Raw genomic sequence first — 19,756 nt, 5'->3', positions numbered from 1 at the left:
TGTCTAAGTCCCTGGTGAGACTCACCAGACACGGGACTTCCTAAACTAGTTATACTGCAGTTGTTTACTGGGTGTGCGCATACTGGCCCAATGCCACTCTGTGTTCCCACGGGGCTGAGAACTGAGATCATGGTATTTATCCCATTCTCAGCTAATAAGCATAGGGTGTTGCAGCTAAAGAAGGCTGTCTGATAAAGAACACCTGGTATTTTCACCAGCAGGGCTCATGAATGGTCTAGAGGAATACAAATTTAACCCCTGCAGGCCTACATATGGCTTTTTATGTGACAGTGTCATCTCATTTTTGAGTTAGTTATTTTGTAAAAGGGTATACGTGTATTGACCTTGTCATTGAGATTGATAGAGGAAGTCCTCTCTCAAACGTGAGACAAATATCCTGCATGAAGATGCAAGGGGCAAGCTGGATTGAGGCGGCAGAGGAAGGAAAACATCAAGTTAAGAAGCTTATGGTCGTAAAATAGTAGTTTTTACTATTTCTCATTTGTAGACTTTCAGGGCTGATTCTCCTTTGACTGATGCACTCCTCTGACTTCAATGAAATTATTCCTGATTTACATTGGTGTAAATGAGATCCAAAGTTTTTTCTAACAAACTGCATTCTCATGAATCTATGGACAATATTGTGTGGACAGAGATAAAAAAATCAAAATTAGTACATGTGCTTTAGTGCACATGTTTCTTTGGGTCCTTAGACTGAGGGGATTTGGAGCTAAACAACAGAATGGGTGTAAGACTTTTTCTGGACTTACAGAACTATGGCTACAGTGTTCACAGAAAAAACAGGTATACTTTTTAGGAGTTATTTTTATAGAGTTTTTGGGAGGGAAGCCTTCATTAGAGGTGCACAAGGATGGTGTGCCTCACGGTTTGAACACTTGCAACCCTACTGGGAGAGCCATATTGGATAAAAATTGAGGAAGCTGGGATTTTAACGATCAGCTGTGTGTTCTAGCTCTCAGCTGGATGACAGTTGTCATCCAAGGGCTTCATTTCCTCTGATTTTGTAGGCGGTAATATACATAGAAAACCCCTCAGGATTACTCACATCTTGCAGGGTACAACATCTTCAATTTCTGCTTCCAGTATTGCAAACTTCAGGTTTTAACAAATCAAGCATAGTGGCTTTACTACCTGTTGATTTCTGCTGTCAGATACACTGTATAATACAGGTACATTAACTACTTTGTACTTACACTGTAATTAAAGTGTGTCGAGGGGTGCAGCCACTCGTTTGGGATATCCCTCATTCCGGCTGCGGTTCAGTCTTTCCATGGTTCCCCCATTGGGGTCACTATGGCCTTGTGGCACAATTTCTATCCAGTTCCCCTTCTGGGGTATCTGTGGCCCTGTGGCACAGTCTTTACAGGCTCCCCCTTGGGGTAAATACGGCCTTGTGGCATGGTCTTTGTAGGCTCCCCTCTTGGGGTAAATACGGCCTTGCAGCCTAGTCCTCAGGCTGTGAGCCTTCCCCTGCTTCAGAGTGCCACAGCGGGGGAGGGGAGGATGGGGGGACCCAGGCCCTCCCATTCCACCGGGTCCCCCCAGGGCTCTGTTGACAGTGGAACAATCCACTGCTTGCTCAGCAAGGGGGCTTCTCCCCTCAATCAGCTGAGCACTCCAGGGACTATCACTCCCTGCCCTGGGCTGCTTCCTACCTCCCCGCGGTTCTCTGTGGTTGTACCTCTCCCCTGTATCCAGGGCCAGGGTTGTCATGGCAGCTGAGGCTGCAGCAGTTGCTACTGAGGTTGTAGTGGCTGTGGCATTGGCTCCAGCTGCATGGACTCCTCTGACTCAGGAGCTGGCTCTGCAGGTCCAGCCCCAAGTGAGATGGCTCAGAGCCTTTTATAGTCCGGCTCACCTGGCAAGGCCATGCGGGAGGGGTGCTCTCAGCCAGCTGGGCCCTGCCCACAGGTTGATTTATAGTGCAGGGCCGGGATGCCCCGTCACACAGTGCAGTTGTAATTTTTGTTGCATGTCATTACTGCTAATTCATACAACTGAATCAGAGGAGTAGCCGTGTTAGTCTGAATCTGCAAAAGCAGCGAGGAGTCCTGTGGCACCTTATAGACTAACTGAAGTGTTGGAGCATAAGCTTTCATGGGCAAAGACCCACTTCGTCACATGCATCTGACAAAGTGGGTCTTTGCCCACGAAAGCTTATGCTCCAACACTTCAGTTAGTCTATAAGGTGCCACAGGACTCCTCGCCGTTCTTTCATATAACTGGAAACTGCGTTGGTACCTGAATTATACAATTCATTATGCTGTAGCCAATATATCACATACTGTATCCACGCTGCTTTCTCCCACTATAAAACATGATATAAGGCCTCGTGGAGTAGCAGTGAACCATGGCTGCAGAAAATTTTCAAAGAGAAAACCTGTAGACATGGAAAGTAGCTGCTACCTTCACATTGCTTAGGAACCAGTGGAATTTAAGTGCATTAAAGGCTGAGATGAGGTAGTGGTCAGGGGAGCTGGAAGATGTGTTTATTTAGCACAGTTTCAGTTGGTAGATCTCCTATGGATCTTTTATTATAGGGTGGAAAAACAAGTTCCAAGAAAGGAGATAGTAGTGACAACAGTGGTCACGCTCCCTTGAAGTGATTCTGCCTTGGGTCGCTATGAGCCCCACATATGCAGAGATGTGTGATTTGCATGGAGTCCCATGTCTTGTAAGCAAGTTGTATAGCACAAAGAACATCCAGCATAGGAACATGTGACACTTTCACACATGAATCAAAGACCAGAAGAGATCTTGAGAGGTCATCTAGTTCAGTGCCCTTCATTCATGACAGGACTAAGTATTATCTCAATTATCCCTGACAGGTGTTTTTTCTAGTCTACTCTTAAAAATCTCCAGGAATGGAGATTCCATGATACCCCCTTCCTCCAAAGCAATTTAGTCTATTAGATAACCATCATGACAATTAGGAAGTTTTTCCTAATGTCCAACCCAAACCTTCATTGCTTCAATTTCAGCCCATTGCTTCTCTCCTGTCCTCAGAGGTTAAAGAGAACCAAGGGTATGTCTACACTACAAAGTTAGTTCTAACTAACAGACATTAGTTCGAACTAACTTTCATAGGCGCTACACTAGCGCTCCGTTAGTTCGAATTTAATTCGAACTAACGGAGCGCTTAGTTCGAACTAGGTAATCCTCATTCCACAAGGATTAAGCCTAGTTTGAACTAGCTAGTTCGAATTAAGGGGTGTGTAGCCCCTTAATTCGAACTAGTGGGAGGCTAGCCCTCCCCAGCTTTCCCTGGTGGCCACTCTGGCCAACACCAGGGAAACTCTACTGCCCCCCTCCTGGCCCCGGACCCCTTAAAGGGGCACGGGCTGGCTACAGTGCCCATGCCAGTTGCAAGCCTGCCAGCACCCAGCCAGCAGACCCTGCACCTGGCACGGATCGAGCCACCCACCCGATGACCCCAGCCCTCCCCCCTCTTCCCGGGACCAGGCTGGCGGCTCCCGGGAGCTTACCCGGGACTGCAAGAGGCGGGCACCCGCCTGGGCTAGTGCGGACATCGTGGACCTCGTCCACGATCTCCGCACTAGGCACAGGAAAGTGGCCAGCTTGGGCAGGATAGCTGCCAGCCTGGCCACCCAGGAGCAGCTGTGCAAGAGAATGAAGGGGGTCCACTGAGACCCCCGACCCTGAGCCCTGAGCTTACAATGGCCGTCCTGGGTAAGACCAAAGGTCCATCTAGCCCTGTAGCCTGTCTGCCGACAGCGGCCAACCCTAGGGACCCTGGAGGGGATGGACCAAAGACAGTGACCAAGCCATTTGTCTCTTGCCATCCCTCTCCAGCCTTCCACAAACCTTGGGCAGGGACACCACTCCTACCCCCTGGCTAATAGCACTCCATGGACCCAACCTCCATGACTTGATCTCACTTCCCTTTAAACTCTGTTCCAGTTCTAGCCTTCACAGCCTCCTGCAGCAAGGAGTTCCACAGGTTGACTCTTTGCTTTGTGAAGAACAACTTTCTGTTACTAGTTTGAAGCCTGCTACCCATTCCTTTCCTTTGGTGTCCTCTAGTCCTTCTTTATGGGAACTAATGAAGAACTTTTCTGTATGCACTGTCTCCACTCAACTCTTGCTTTTAGAGACCTCTATCCTGTCCCCCCTCCATCTCCTCTTTTCTAAGCTGAAAAGTCCCAGTCTCTGTAGCCTCTCTTCATATGGGACCTGTTCCCAACCCCTGATCATTTTAGTTGCCCTCCCCTCTCCCAGCCTCTCTCTTCCCCTCTCCCACCTCCTTTTCCCAGTCTCCCCCAGTTTTGTTCAATAAAGACAGATTCCATTTTTGAACACAATTGTCCTTTATTTTGTACATCAAAAAGAGGGGCTAGGGAAGGGTAAGTGGAAGGAGGTGAGGGAGGAATGGGGTATGCGCCCCCGATGGGGAGGACTGGGCTGACTCTGCGGGCTTCTGGGGGTGGAAGCTCTCCTGCAGCCCCCCAATTGCCCCCTCTCCCCAGATGGCAGCCTGCGGCAAGTGCAGCCGGTCTGATGGCCGAGTGCTGTGATGTGCCCAGTGTGGGTACTCCAGGCAATCCAAGCCAGGACTGCTTTGCAAGCGGAGCACTCCTGAGAACTGTCTGTCTGGGGTGGGGGTTGGGATGCTTTAAGCACAGCCCTCGGCTAGCCTGAGACAGCATCTCCACGCTCTAAGTCCTCCTCTGATGCCCTGCCGGCACTGCTTCTGGCCATCCTTAACCCCAGTTCAGGGTCTACTTAATGTGGACGCGCTAGTTCGAATTAGCAAAATGCTAATTCGAACTAGTTTTTAGTTCTAGATACGTTAGTTTGAATTAGCTTAGTTTGAATTAACTAATTCGAACTAAGTTAGTTCGAATTAGCGCTGTAGTGTAGACATACCCCAATTTCTTCTCTCTTTCCTGTGCTTGAAACCTCTTTGAGAAAGTTATGTAGGAGGGAAGATTGGAGTGTTTTTAATAATTCAATAAACCAGTGGGTATTGGGCAAACCCTGGGATCTGTGTCTCCATTTGTGCCTCCCTTTTTTTTTTACATTGGGAAGGTCAGAATTAAATCCCCTGGTCTCATACACTGGTGTAGTTCTGGAGCAACTCTAGTGACTTCAGTGGAATTGCTTTAGATTTATAATGATATAGGGGAGTTCAGGAATTCTGACTCTTCTAAAGAGCAATAAAATAGAAGAAAGCTAAATAACTACAACTTTTGAACAGGTTTTATGTCAACTTAGTGTTGTGAATACCAAACTAGTTATCTCTCGATTTTTTTCTTATAACATTTTAATTAGCATGAACTAGACCAGTGCTTCTCAACACGAGGGCTGCGTCTAGACTGGCAAGTTTTTCCGCAAAAGCAGTTGCTTTAGTGGAAAAACTTGCCAGCTGTCTACACTGACTGCTTTGAATTTGCACAAGAACACTGACGATCTAATGTAAGATTGTCAGTGTTCTTCCGCAAATACAATGACTCTCCTGTTTGGGAAAAAGACCTCTTGAGCAAATGCTTTTGCGCAAGAGGGCCAGCGTAGACAGCTGAGAACCGTTTTGCGCAAAAAAGCCCCAATGGCAAAAATGGCGATCAAGGCTTTCTTGTGCAAAACTACGTCTAGATTGGCACAGACGCTTTTCCGCAAAAAGACGCTTTTCCGCAAAAAGACGCTTTTCCGCAAAAAGACGCTTTTCCGCAAAAAGACGCTTTTCCGCAAAAAGACGCTTTTCCGCAAAAAGACGCTTTTCCGCAAAAAGACGCTTTTCCGCAAAAAGCGTACGTGCCAATCTAGACGCTCTTTTCCACAAATGCTTTTAACAGAAAAACTTTTTCCGTTAAAAGCATTTGCCGAAAATCATGCCAGTCTAGACGTGGCCCAGTGGTTTTTCTTGCAGTCACAGGCTCCTAGGTGATGACTAGGGGAGGGAAGCAAAGAAGGGAAGGGGAATAAGCAGCCAGTGACTTCCCCATGTTCTCGGGGGTCAGTGGAGTTGGGCCCTGGCCACCTTCATCCAAAGAGCTTTGAGCCCTGTCTACATGTGGCAAGCTCTGACCTGGTCTTGGGTTCACTCCCTCCCATTTTTTCTGCCCCTGCTAAATCCTTACGCAGTGACATGCTTCATCCACTGGCCATGGGACTCGGGGCTCAGGTGCTAGGATTTGGTCACAGAACTTGGATCTTGGGATCCAACTCTGGCTATAAGGCATACCAACCTAGGGCTCACCATCCATCACACCTGACGCCCCCTCCCCTCCTCGCCTGGACCTCCGTATATCCCCACAGGTCCACTCCACCTCCCTATCCACCTAACCTCTCAGGGCTTAATTTGTCCCCAGGCTTGCTGAGACTGAGTGAGTCTGCTGTGAAAAAGTGCTATTTGTTTGTATGTTGATGTCACTTTTCACAGCATACTTAGTAGCTAGTTGGGAGGTTGTGAATAGTGATATTCATGTATAAGTATTATTTTTCACAACAGCAGACTTACTAGCTAGCAAGTCTAAAATAAAAGCAACTCAAAAAGAGAGGAGCACCTTATTTGTTTCTATTGTGTAGGTGCAGTAAAGAATAGAGACAACTGTACAGGCAGTCCCCGGGTTACATGGATCCGACTTACATCGGATCCCTACTTACAAACGGGGTGAGGCAACCCCGCACTAGCTGCTTCCCCCCAGCAGACCAGGGAGACGTGAAGCTAGCGCCCCCCCAGCAGACCAGGGAGACACGGAGCGGCTTTTCTCAGCACACACCTCAGCTTGAGAATAAAGGACTGAGGGAAGTGAGGTGTGCGAGAATAAAACTGAGCTCTGGAGAAATGTTTGGCTAGAGTTTCCCCTACAATATGTACCAGTTCCGACTTACATACAAATTCAACTTAAGAACAAACCTACAGTCCCTATCTTGTACGTAACCCGGGGACTGCCTGTACATTACTTTTATTATTGCATCAGCAAAAAAAAAAAAAAAGAGGTTACGTAAATGAATTATAATGATTTGGACAACTCTATGTGCATGTTAATTTGTTTTTCCTAAAGTTAATTCAGTATTTTAGGAATAAATTGACAGAATGGCCACCAGCAAGAGTTGTTGGCAGCATTCTAGAGTTTCAAAAACGTATTGTGAGAACAGGCAAGCTTGATGATCTTAGTGGAGTTCTATAAGACTCTCTTGATCTCTGCTTCCATCTCCAGAACTGAGGAAGATTTCAGTATGAGGTCAAAAAGTTGTACCTTCCATCCACAAAAATAGGTCCATTAAAAGATATTACTTCATCTCCCCCAATCTTGTTTCTTTTAAATTGTCAGATCTCATTGTTAACTTCATGATTTGCAGTGGTGGTGAAATTGTTAAAGTTTGTTCTGAATAATGGTGCATAATAGTTGATTAAAACGTCAAACAGAACATCCAGAATTCCCTTATGTCTCATTTAAATGTAGCCTCTAGATGGTTCTAAAACACAGACCTGCACTTCAATAGAGAGTCTAATTTACTATGCGTCTTTTAAGCCCCTAATCTTAGTTCATTAATTATGACTGTGATTTGGAGTACATAGAAGCAATGCATTTTGACTTGATCTTGAAGATATTATGACTTGTGTCAGTGAGCAGTGAAAGCCTAGTTCATCCACTCCATCATATTGGTTTGTTTACATTATGTGAGAATATTTCCCTTTTCTCAAGGTTACTGAAAACTGTTTGCAGCTACTTCCTGGGGAGGGGGAAGGAGGAGAGAGGGAAATAATCAAGAACAAAGTTAGAAAAAAATATTCTAACTCTCTTGGTATATTAGATGATTCAGTTTAATGTCCTAGTTAGTGTTTTACTTTTGTGATTGAATGTACTCACAAAAGTAAAGATAAAATAACACTGGCTTCAAATGCCCAGTGCACCACAGCTCAGGAGGCTCAAGCCAACTTTCTTTTCTTATCTTCATTTCCCTCTTATTGTAGTCCTGGCCTCTTGAGTCTACTTAAACTGAACAGGTAATGAAAAACACGTCTCCCCAAACATTTAATGGAAAGCTAAGTTTAATTCTATTTGACCATGTTCTTGTCTTTTCTACAAAGGTTTGTTTGAATGCAGACATGCTCTCAGCATATATCTCTGAGCAGAACAGGGATGTTTATTTGACTCTACAGATAAATGATTTTAATGTGTTGGCTATAAAGCCTTCACTGGCATAGGTCCAGTTTTCCTGAAGGATCATCTCTCTCCTGTTTCCATCAGTTGGAAAGAAGGGAACAGGGAAGCAGGGGAAATGAGTCACAGCAGCAGCAGACCTTGGCGCAGCATCTTGCAATGGGCATGTGCTGTAAGGAGGAGGGAATGTTTGCACAGAGCAATCATTCTCCGGGACTGCTGATGAAGGATTTATTTCATTAATGGAACATAATCTTTTTAATAACCTAATTTTAATTATTCAGTTTCATTAGGAAAGAGCAGAAGTTGCAGTGGGCCAGTGGCTCTTGAGGAAGAACTGGGAGAATCAGCATCAACTGAAAAGGGAGCAGGATCAGCTGGAGGAGGGCTAGTGGGACTGAGGCAATTAACCAAATAATAATGGTTTAACCAAACAATGAATAAACAATGACAATTTTTGCCTTTGTGGTGTCCATTTTTGTACTTGGACATCTAAAGCTGGGCTCAAAAAATGAGACTATTCTTATTGAAGGATATGTGCACACATTGTGCTGGAAGTCTAATTTCCAGATGGAGGACATATTTGTGTTGCAGCTGACTGAGCTAGAGCACTAAAAATAGAAGTATCACAGTGGTGGCAAGAGAGGCTATTTGCTCCAGGTATATACCCATCCAAGTGGCTAGGTGTGTGCTCGGGCAGCTAGCCTCTCCCACTGCTAATGCAGCAATGGTATGCTTCTGTATCTAGTGTGCTAGTTCTGAACTATCCTGGGTTGGCTTCCTCAAGAGGGAGATAATCCTTCCAGATCTCTTGCAGGCATACCCTAACTGTCTAAGGCCCTAATCCTGCAAACATTCATACGTCATTAAGTTTACATGCATGAGTAGTCCCATTGACCACAACGTAAGTGGTCAAGTGTTCGACACCTTAATACGGATTTGAATCTTTAGGAATCCAAGTGTGTTTGGCCAAAATGTTTATATTCTGTTTGTTTTATCTAAGGGGTAGTCATTACCAGCAGCTAAACATGCTTAATGGGAAACCAGACAAAAACAAATCCAAGACATACTTATTAAAGAGAAATTATATGTCACTACAGTATTAAGTTTCCAATCAATTATTTAAAAAAGTAAGACATTTTCTGTAATGAGAAAAATAAGGTGTGTCCATCTCAGTTTACTATGGCTGAGGGGGAAGGGGATAAAACTTCTCAAACCCACATTAAAATGGCCATCTCTCAACCAAAATTAGCCAGGAAGCAGCTTCCTCAGAAAACACTCCTGTAAGCAGAAAGCTGCTCAAAATGATGCAGCCCCCCGGGTTGGAAATCAGGGTTAAAGCATGGAATCTATGCAAACAGTACAAGCAAAACACAAAATAGTTAACTGAAGTAGAATAATGACTTTGTGCCTGTCAAGAACAAATCCATTTACTGCGGGGCGTGGAACACAGTATACACAGTCATAAAACAGAAAGTGTCAGCATTGTGCCTTGGGCAGAGAACAAGTAGAACCACCAAGTGCATCTCTGCAGTATTTTATTACATTAACTAAGACTGCAGAAAAAAAGAAAGGGAGTGAGATACCCATATTCACGGTACGAGGAACATGGGAACAGTGGTCTTTGATTCACACATTTTATGGTGACTGAAGAACTATAGGGAGTCAATAAAGGGCAAAACTAATTTAACAGTCATCGTGTATCTAGCTGTGTTATCTGCCTAAAGTAACAGATCCAATAATGTCTCTTGTTTATGCAGATTGGCTGGCTGGTTTCTTATTATTTCAGCCTTTTTTGTGATTCAGGGGAAAAGGTGGGTTCAAAAATTTACAAGTATTAAATTTTGCACTAAGTTATGTTTATTACATGTGTAAACGAAGGCATCTGAGCGTGCCTTTGTCACTCAGGTTTCTTTCTACATCCTCTGTAAGTGGGTTATATTTTACAGATTATCATTTTTCCCATAGCCGTAAGGGATGTGTGCTCACTGGTGTTCCTGTGAACTTTCAGAACAAACTGCTAAATATTCCTCCAATTTGCAATTGTATATGACATAAATATATTTTCTTTACAGATTTTTTTATAGTTAGGGAATGACTTCTATACAGTGATAATACTAATTACCCTTAAATGATAAACAGTTTAAGAGCAACAATAAAGAGAAGCATAGAATTTCAATAATACAAACAGATCTTTTCATCTGAGCAAAAAACTAAGGATATTTTTCTTGTAGAAATAAAACTATTCACAAAAGTCTAGCTGGACTGTTGGATTATCCCCTCTTTGGTACGAGATTGAGTGAGTTCAAATCACTTTGTAGCTACCCCAGTGAGAATTTTCTCCTGGAAATTTTCTCTTTCCATTACACCTATCAAATCCTATGAAGTATTTTGTTACCTATGGATGAAAGTAGCTTTAAATGTGCCAAGTATTAGTATCCACATTACCCTCAGCTGTGCAGGTAGAGTGGAACCAGGATAGATGAAAACAAACTATTGTACTGAAAAAGTCCTTGGGGGGAAATATCTTGTAAAATGCCAATATGAGTGGGCAATCAACAGAAGGGGCATAACATTAAAGGGCAGAACTCAGCATATGTTTTTACGTAGAGCAATACAAAGTAAACAACTTTGCATTTGTAAAATAAAATAGATTATGTGTGTGGCTTCAATGCAGTCATTCCTGATACACTCTAAAGTCATTGCACTAGGTACAAATCTCTCAATCCTACACAAGTAAATATGTCTTGACAGAGAGAAGATTGTCCAAATCCAGAACATTAGTTTTAAAGAGAAACAAATCTACTTCAGTGATATTTGCAGCTTTTGAGAGCCTTCAGTCCTCCCTTGACATCATTCTCCTCTGTAAGCATGTGGATTAGTCCCAGATACATAAGATCAAAACACCTCTTCTTGTAGAAATTCACAAATGTTGCAAACTTGCACGTTAGCTTTATTTAAAAAAAAGGCTAATCCCCAAGGTAGTGTTTTTTAAAAAGAGAGAGAAGAAAATGCACTAGCCAGTTTTCATTCTATTGCACTTTTTCTCTTTAATGTATCTTCTGGAAAAAAAATATATATGAAAGCAAGGAACTGTTCAGCTAAATATCAAAATCATTTTACTTTTAAATTGATATTGAATCTTTTATTTTACTATTATTGAGGTTTTTTAAACTTCTTATCTTCAATATAAGTATAGCTCTGTGTATGCCATTGGTACTATGTAAATAAAATAAAAACCACTCAGATCCAGTCTATAAGAACTGATGCCTATAAAACTATTAGTTGGTTTAAGGATTTTTACTAATATAGTTATATCAGTATAATTCCTAATGCAGCCACAGTTATACTACAGGTTTGAACCTCTCTAATTCAGAACTCTTTTGTCCAGAAACATCTGTCATCCAGATGGATTTTAGTTAGCTGGATGTCCACTTTTCATGGGTGTGAGCAAGTTTTCTGTGGTCCCATAAAGTTTGTTTACAGCCACCAGTCCTAATTCTCAGTGTTCTGTACTGTTATTTAGCTCTAACTTACCCCTAAATGTCCTCTAGTAGGACAGTAAGCTGTGGAAGTGTTGGTAATGCTGCTAGACAATATTAATCTTCTTTGGTCCAGAAAACTCTTGTTTGGAACCAGTCAGGTCCTGAGGTTTCCAGACTGAAGAGGTACAAACTGTGGTATAAATGTATGTTAGCATTGTATCTTCTTTCCCTTTGCATATGGGAATAGCTATACCCGTATAACACATCTTCAGACTGATATAATTGCACCCATTATAGGGGATAATAGTTAAATTGTAACTACTTCTCAAAAGTAGAAAAGGCCTTATTTAGTGTATTGCAGCTATAGATTTCAAAGCTCTTTAGAAAGGTAGTGTTTCCTCTAATTTAAAAATAGGGGAAACAGAGGAATAGCTAAGGGTATGTCTACACTACAGCGCTAATTCGAACTAACTAACTAACTAACTAAGCTAATTCGAACTAACGGATCCAGACTAAAAAACTAGTTCGAATTAGCGGTTTGCTAATTCGAACTAGCATGTCCACATTAAGTGGACCCTGAACTGGGGTTAAGGATGGCCGGAAGCAGTGCCGGCAGGGCATCAGATGAGGACTTAGAGGGTGGAGCTGCTGCCTCAGGCTAGCCGAGGGCTGTGCTTAAAGGGACCCGACACCCACCCCGGACAGACAGTTCTCAGGGGTGCCCCGCTTGCAAAGCAGTCCTGGCTTGGATTGCCTGGAGTACCCACACTGGGCACATCACAGCACTCGGCCATCAGACCGGCTGCACTTGCCGCAGGCTGCCATCTGGGAAGAGGGGCAATTGGGGGGCTGCAGGAGAGCTTCCACCCCCAGAAGCCCGCAGAGCCAGCCCAGTCCTCCCCATTGGGGGTTTGTACCCCATTCCTCCTTCACCTCCTTCCACTTACCCTTCCCTAGCCCCCCTTCCTGATGTATAAAATAAAGAAAACGTGTGGTCAAAAATAGAATCTCTCTTTATTGAACAAAACTCGGGGAGACTGGGAAAAGGAGGTGGGAGAGGAGAAGAGAGAGGGTGGTAGAGGGAGGGCAACTACAATGATCACAGGTTTGGAACAGGTCCCATATGAAGAGAGGCTAAAGAGACTGGGACTTTTCAGTTTAGAAAAGAGGAGACTGAGGGGGGATAGGATAGAGGTCTATAAAAGCATGAGTGGGGTGGAGAGGGTGCATCAAGAAAAGTTCTTCATTAGTTCCCATAATAGAAGGACTAGAGGACACCAAAGGAAAGGAATGGGTAGCAGGCTTCAAACTAGTAACAGAAAATTGTTCTTCACAAATCAAAGAGTCAACCTGTGGAACTCCTTGCTGCAGGAGGCTGTGAAGGCTAGAACTAGAACTGAGTTTAAAGGGAAGTGAGATCAAGTCATGGAGGTTGGGTCCATGGAGTACTATTAGCCAGGGGGTAGGAGTGGTGTCCCTGCCCAAAGTTTGTGGAAGGCTGGAGAGGGATGGCACGAGACAAATGGCTTGGTCACTGTCTTTGGTCCATCCCCTCCGGGGTCCCTAGGGTTGGCCGCTGTCAGCAGACAGGCTACTGGGCTAGATGGACCTTTGGTCTGACCCAGGACGGCCATTGTCAGCTCAAGGCTCAGGGTCGGGGGTCTCAGTCGACCACCTTGATTTTCATGCACACCTGCTCCTGGGTGGCCAGGCTGGCAGCTATCCTGCCCAAGCCGGTCACTTTCCTGTGCCTAGTGCGGAGGTCGTGGACGAGATCCACGATGTCTGCACTAGACCAGGCAGGTACCCGCCTCTTGCAGTCCCGGGCAAGCTCCCGGGAGCCGCCAGCCTGGTCCCGGGAAGAAGGGGAGGGCTGGGGGGCATCGGGTGACTGGCTCGAGCCGTGCCAGGTGCAGGGTCTGCTAGCTGGGTGCTGGCAGGCTTGCACCTGGCACGGGCACCGTAGCCAGCCCGTGCCCCTTTAAGGGGGCCGGGTCCGGGAGGGAGGCAGATGAGTTTCCCTGGTGTTGGCCAGAGTGGCCACCAGGGAAAGCTGGGGAGGGCTAGCCTCCCATTAGTTCAAATTAAGGGGCTACACACCCCTTAATTCGAACTAGTAAGTTCAAACTAGGCTTAGTCCTCGTAGAATGAGGTTTACCTAGTTCGAACTAAGCGCTCCGCTAGTTCGAATTAAGTTCGAACTAGCGGAGCGCTAGTGTAGCGCCTATCAAAGTTAATTCGAACTAACATCCGTTAGTTAGAATTAACTTTGTAGTGTAGACATACCCTAAGTGACTTGATCTTGAGGTCACATAGAGAGATCCCAATTCTCCAAGATCCGATCTAGTAACCATGGGTTCAAGTTACCTAATATACCAAATAAGCTTGATGCTGTGATGCATTAGGGGTGAAGCAGGAAATGAGAGTCTGGATTTAGCAGGAATTAGATCATCTTGAACAGGAAATGTTACTGAAAGAAACAAACTGCTTTTTCTGTAATGTCTTGCACAAAAAATGATTAAACAAAGAGGAAATTGGAAGTCAAAGTGAAGGAGCTGAAAGATTCTGCAGCAAAGCAGAATCTAATCATTGACCAGTGCAAGGAAACTGAAACAGTGTTGGAAAAAAGGATTCAAGAAAGCACAACAATAAATTCATGACTTTACCAAGCAGAGAAGTAAAAGGTGTTAGAACATGAGGAGTCAATGTAAGTGAAAATTGGGTAGTAAATAGTATTAGGAAAACTCTGAATATGAGTGTGTAAGTGTAAGAAAGAGATAGAACCAGACAGGCAGATACCGTATATACTCGAGTATAAGCCGAGTTTTTCAGCACATTTTTTGTGCTGAAAAATGCCCCCCTCGGCTTATACTCGAGTCAGCGTCTCGAGAACTGAGGAAAGTGAGTACGCTGGTCAGGTTCTAAGGCATCCAGGTTGTCGTATCTGTCAGGAGGTGTTATTGTTATGGACTGCGCGGCGGGGCCTTTCCAGAAACGGCTTCGTGCCTCCTGCTCGCGGGCGGGCTCAGCGCGTCTCTGCTGCCGGCCGGGTCTAGCCGCGTGAGCCCGGAGCTCCGGCCCCGGTAACCGAGGCGCTCGGGGCAGGGGGCGCTGACGGGAGCAGGCTGGGCTCCGTGTGTCGGGGGCCGTCGCTGTGCGGGGCGCTTGGAGCCTCTGCCGGCCGCTTGGGTTGCTGGTGCGCCCGCAGGTGCTGCTCGGAGCCAGCGGCCTCGCCCCGGGGCCGCCGGCAGGGAGGCTCGGGGAGCAGCCGAGAGGGGCTCTGGCCTGGGAAAGGTCCGAGCGGGGGCGGCGGGGGCTGAGCTGGTTGGGCCGAGTGTCCGAGCGTCTGTTCCCGTGTGTGACTGGTGCTGGCGCTGGGCGCTTTCTTGCAGGCGGCCCTTCAGGGGCTCATTGGATTGGCGGGAGGACTTTGAGCGGGAGTTACGGTATTTTTGATACATATTGTTTTTGTTGACCCCCTTTTCCACTTACAGAGCTAGGTTATTGTTTTTCTTTGAAATAAATATTCATGTAATTTTATTGGTATCTATCTTCATTTTTTACATTTACCAGTAGCTGCCTCATTTCCTACCCTAGGCTTATACTCGAGTCAATATTTTTCCCAATTCTTTGTGGTAAAATTAGGTGCCTCGGCTTATATTCGGGTCGGCTTATACTCGAGTATATACGGTATGTCTTACCCTTCATTTTGAAACTGAGACATCAGCAAAAGAAGCAAGGAAGTAATAAGAAAATACTGCAGAGTCCTGAAGACAGTTGCTGAATAACACGAAATCGTAAGAATCTTAGACTTCTTCATATTGTTCGTTCTGTAGTTGACCCAAGCCAACTGCACCAGGGGCAAGGGTGCGTGTGTGTGTGTGTGTGTGGAGGGAAGAGAGACAGCTCTGTGCTTCCCAGTCCTCAGAGCCATATGCATGGTGCCATGCGGTAGCAGCCAGGAGCTCCAGGATCTTTTGAATTGCTGGGCCCCATCACAGTTGCCCCATTTGCCCCATTTGCCCCCCTCTTTTCAGTGAGCGGTGCACCTATATTTGTAATCTCTTGAATATGACTATAGTAAGTCCAGTGGAGGTGGTCAGTTGGAAGGCACTAGAAGCATTTCTTGATATAAAAACCCTGGCTATAGAATAATATCTATGTTAGTCTATGGTAGGCTTTAGCATCAGGGAGGCATTGTTATGATACCCTCCAAAGCCCCTGTATTGTAACTTTAGAATCACAGGACTCCTGAGAGTTAGCCTTGTGAATGAGTTGGCATAGAGTGGAGAGAATTGCTGGTATTGATAACAAGAGCATTAATGTTGCATTTATGCCTATGCCTGAATTCACAGACACAAGAGTGCAACAATTCATATAACTTTCTTCTTTGTATTGTCTTTTTATCTTGAGGAGTTACTGTCTTGGACAGTAGAACTCAACAAATGCCTCTGCCATGCACAGTACGTTGAGGCCATTCCATTTTGGCATGCCTACTATGTTAGCAGGGTTTTTTTGTTTGTTTGTTTGGTTGGTTGGTTGGTTGGTTGGTTGGTTGTGTCTGGATTTGGTGGTGGCTTCTGTGGATGTGTTTCTAACATTTGCTTTCAGAAGAAGAAAGTGAAAAGGTTGAATGATTTGCTTGCTAATTTCTCTTCAAGTTCCATAGTGAATCAGCATTTTGTTTGGACAGGGAGGTCCCTAGAAAAAGTTTCCCAGTCTTAGTGATGGCATCCAGCTGATACTTTTTGTTTCTGTATCCAACCTCTCAAGGCTATGGGAGATTTTGACCCCATGCTCTATAGCCAACTGTGTGGCTGCAGCATTACTTCAAAGTTGCTGGGAAGTAGCATGGAGAGCCATTGCAATCTCTTGTGTTTTAATGACTCTTTCACTGCATTCCAAGTTTCATTGATCATCTGACCTTTTTACCAGGCAAATGGAGGGAATGGGCTTCTGTAATGCTCCTCCCCTATCTCATCTCAGCCTTCTATAACATACCTGATATGTTGTTTGGGATGGGCAGGCTGGATTGTCATGGTGAGGCCGGATTTTAATGAGCTAAGCTTGGACCAGTAGTGACTTCCATTTATTCTATATATATAGATTATTTTGTTTCGGGGATATTGGTTGCACAATTTAATTAGGCTGAGCTCTTATTAAAACAATTTGCTACAATTAAGACAATTAATTTTGGGACAAAGAGAAACATAAAAAAGTAATAGGAGTTACGTGAACCTACTCTCTTTCTAATTGCTTGCCTGCCAGACTCCTTTTGTTTTCCATCATTCATCTTGGGCAGCTATCTAAGAAACATGACTTACTGCTGTTGAAAAGCTGCTGGAGTCCTATTAATTCTTCAGGTTTGCTGACATCCATTCTTTCTCCAGCAACAATTCAAAAAATTATAAACAATTGTGAAGTCCTCTAATTCATAAGAGTTCCAGCTGAGTTCTATATTTAGTCCAGTATAGATCGTGTAACTAGATATGCAGAATCTACAAGAAAATATTGTAAAGTGTCTTGACTATCTAGAGTCAGATAGTTTTTCCAAACTTTACCATTAAATCTCTTAACGTTGAGATTTAAAAATGTTTGGCTGGTGTTTCTCTGTTTACAATTGTTTAAAATGTTCCTGGTTTTGCCCAAAGACAGCTAAAGAAATACTGAAATCCCAACACAAAGACTGATTGAACTTAATCAGACCCAAAATTCTCAAGACCTCTTGAGAATAGTCCAAAGCAAACTGCAAAGAGTTACAAAGCAATCTGATAAAACTGGGTGAGTAGGCAGCAAAATGGCAGATGCAATTCAAGGTTGAGAAACACAAAGTAATGTCACTTGTCATGATCAGGAGTGCTGACCTGCACCACGTGACTAAAGGATTAACTCAGGTACCTAGCAAAGGTGTCAGCTGGGGAGGGGTTTGGGCAATCAGCCAATAACAATGCAGGTAGGAATTTCAAATTGAAAAAGAGGGGGTTTTCTCTCACTATTCTTTGTTTGAGGTCAAAGCAGTTTCTCCCAGGTATTGAGGAAGATGGGACATGCTTTCTCTCTCCAAGAACAGACTTCTTGAAATGTATAAGTAGGGAAAAGTTTAGATAGTCCATCAGAGTTTGTTTTCTTTGGGGGTTTGGAAATCACGTCTGAGCTGGCTAATTGTTTTTCTCTTTTGTAACTAAGGAGTACAGCCCAGAGACTTTCCCTGCATATATATCAAATTGTGGCTAGTTACCACCTAACCAATTTACTATGCTTGCAACAGTAGTTTTGTTTTGATAGAATAAAAAGAAAACTCTTTTATTAATTAACTGGTATTGGTTGATCGTTGTGTCCTTAGGTTTAAGAGCCTAGTTACAAGGGCAGATTCCATCATTGTCTGTGGATTCCCTCTGTCTGTTTTCCCAACTCTAGCAAAATGGAGGTTGTGGCAGAGGGGAGAGATTTATCTTACGGAGGGGACTCCCAAGTGATATCTTCCCTGAAAAAGGGTTTATTTTTATAAATGTTTTTGTAATCACTTGGGTAGTGGCAACAAGAACCAGTCTTAGTTTTATTTTGTTTTTTTTATCTCAGGGGGACTGAGATTTAATAAGATTGTCTCTGGGAATCACAGAGAGAGGTTTTTGCAGTGGTTATTCTGCTAGCTGGCTCCCCATTTCTGCACGCAGAGTGTCAGGTTGCAGGATTGAGCCATGACAACATTGGAAAACATTACCCCAAATATATTTATAAAATGATGGTGTCTAAATTGACAAGATCTCTTCCTTAAGTGGTAAGTTATTGTGAATAGTTACTGAAAATATTCACTCCACGTGCAGTGGCAGTCCAAAAAGCAAACAGAATGTTAGGAATCATTAAGGAAGAGAGAAATGATGAGTGGATATAATATTGCCTCTCTCTAAATCCGTGGTATGCCCACATCTTGAATACAGCATGAAGATGTGGTTGCCTCTATCCCTAAAAGATATATTGGAATTGGGAAAGGCTCAGAAAAGAGAAACAAAAATGATCAGAGGTATGGACCAGCTTGTGAAGAGAGATTAAGATTGGATTCTTCATCCTGGAAAAGAGATGACTTAGGGGTGATATGATAGATGACTGGAATGGAGAAAGTAAATAAGGAAGTGGTGTTATTTACTCCTTCTCATAACGCAAGAACTAGGAGTCACCACATGAAATCATTAGGCATCAGGTTTAAAACAAACTAAAGAAAGTAGTTCTTCACACAGTGCATAGTCAACCTATGGAGCTCTTTGCCACAGGATGTTGTGAAGGGCAAGACTATAACAGAGTTAATAAAAAACTAGATAAATTCATGGAGGATATGTCCATCAGTGACTATTAGCCAGGATTTACATGCATCCAAATCAGGCTTTAAAGTATCCCTAGGCCCTGTTTGCAGAAGCAGGGAATGGGTGATGGGATGGACTTGATGGTTATTCTGTTCATTCTCTCCAAAGCACCTGGCCTTGGCTAATGTCAAAAGACAGGATACTGGGATAGATAGACCATTTGTCTAATCCAGGATCGCTGTTCTTAATGGAGTTCAGCTTCTAAACCCAAAGGGTTCCATTAAGCATGGCTATCAGAAACAAAACTCTACTGTACTGAGCAGTGATAAAGAAAGCTTAATCAGCCTAAAACCTTGTTTGCTAGTGGAGCTGAGTGAACTCGGCTCTGTAGTTATATTAGTCACCAAAGTTGATCACTGTGTTTGATCGGTTATTACAGGACTAATAGCATCAAATCTCATGAGAACCACATGTGTATTCCATATATTTTCATGCAAAGCACAAAGGTGGCTACAACCCCTACCTGACTTGTCTGAGAAGTTAAAGGCATGTGCTCCACAATGGATGGTTCTCAATGCTGTTATTTCTGATTTGTCTCCGTCCAACATTAACAAAATTTAATAGTCTTCAGGGCCCAAGCAAATTCAATATTTAGACATGTATTTTCTATGCAATGAGCTGAGTGTGTTAACTGGGGAAGGTTATTGTTTTGGTGTTAGTTGGTTGTTGTCACATGGGCAGAGCTTGAAGTTGGTGTATGAAAAATACACAAATAAAAATTATGGTGTAATTTTAAGATACCTTTTCAGAAGCTGTAAAACTT

The sequence above is a fragment of the Pelodiscus sinensis genome, chromosome 6, assembly GCF_049634645.1.
Source record: "Pelodiscus sinensis isolate JC-2024 chromosome 6, ASM4963464v1, whole genome shotgun sequence".
NCBI lineage: Eukaryota > Metazoa > Chordata > Testudines > Trionychidae > Pelodiscus > Pelodiscus sinensis.
Note: the sequence above shows the minus strand (reverse complement) of the source record.